This window comes from Salmo salar, unplaced genomic scaffold (assembly GCF_965601325.2).
Source record: "Salmo salar unplaced genomic scaffold, fSalSal1 ptg000588l, whole genome shotgun sequence".
In the NCBI taxonomy this organism is placed as follows: Eukaryota; Metazoa; Chordata; class Actinopteri; order Salmoniformes; family Salmonidae; genus Salmo; species Salmo salar.
In genome coordinates, this window is record NW_027675428.1 from 1,142,771 (window position 1) to 1,144,323 (window position 1,553).

A 1,553-nucleotide genomic window follows, 5' to 3' on the forward strand; every position below is an offset into this window, starting at 1 on the left:
GTTGTCGTTCAACGCTATCCAGAACATATCCCAGTCCACGTGATTAAAGCAATCTTGAAGCGTGGAATCAGATTGGTCAGACCAGCATTGAACAGACCTGAGCACAGGCGTTTCCTGTTTTAGTTTCTGTCTATAGGCTGGGAGCAACAAAATGGAGTCGTGGTCAAATTTGCCGAAAGGATGGCGAGGGTATATAAAGCCTATATTTGAGCTGGTCTGTATGTCTAGGTAATATCCCTACGGCGGCTTTTATTTTTGTTTATCGCGTAGGGAAATTGCATAAGCCTATTGTCAAGTTAACCTGTTAGGGCTAGGGGGCAGCATTGACACGGCTGGATAAAAAACATACCCGATTTAATCTGGTTACCACTCCTACTCAGTAACTAGAATATGCATATACTTATTACATATGGATAGAAAACACCCTAAATTTTCTAAAACTGTTTGAATGGTGTCTGTGAGTATAACAGAACTCAAATGGCAGGTCAAAACCTGAGAGATTCCTTTACAGGAAGTGGCCTGTCTGACCATTTCTGGAACTTCTTTGCCATCTCTATCATTTACTAAGGATCTCTGCTCTAACGTGACACTTCCCACGTCTTCCATAGGCTCTCATAGCCCGGGAAAAAAGAGAATGTCGTCATTCCAGCCCCAGGCTGAAACACATTATCGCCTTTCTCAAGTGGCCCATCAAGAGACACTAGCTTATGCGCGTGACCCCGACCGCCCCCGCCTTTGGGATTTTTTCCTCTGTTTGCCGAAAAGGAGATTCCCTGTCGGAATTTTACCGCTTTTCTACGAGAAAAATGACGTAAAAATTGATTTTAAACAGCGGTTGACATGCTTCGACGTACGGCAATTGAATACTTTGAATTTTATTGTCAGGAATTGCGCCAAGCGCGCGACACTTCTTTACTATTTCGGATAGTGTCTGGAACGCACGAACAAAACGCCGCTATTCGGATATAACGATGGATTATTTTGGACCAAACCAACATTTGTTATTGAAGTAGACGTCCTGGGTGTGCATTCTGACGAAGACAACAAAAGGTAATGACATTTTTATAATAGTAAATATGATTATGGTGAGTGCTAAACTTGCCGGATGTCTAAATAGCGAGCCCGTGATGCCTGGGCTATATACTTAGAATATTGCAAAATGTGCTTTCACCAAAAAGCTATTTTAAAATCGGACATATCGAGTGCATAGAGGAGGTCTGTATCTATAATTCTTAAAATAATTGTTATGCTTTTTGTGAACGTTTATCGTGAGTAATTTAGTAAAATGTTAGCGAATTCCCCGTAAGTTTGCGGGGGGTATGCTAGTTCTGAACGTCACATGCTAATGTAAAAAGCTGGTTTTTGATATAAATATGAACTTGATTGAACAAAACATGCATGTATTGTATAACATAATGTCCTAGGGTTGTCATCTGATGAAGATCATCAAAGGTGAGTGCTGCATTTAGCTGTCTTCTGGGTTTTGGTGACATTATATGCTGGCTTGAAAAATGGGTGTCTGATTATTTCTGGCTTGGTACTCTGCTGACATA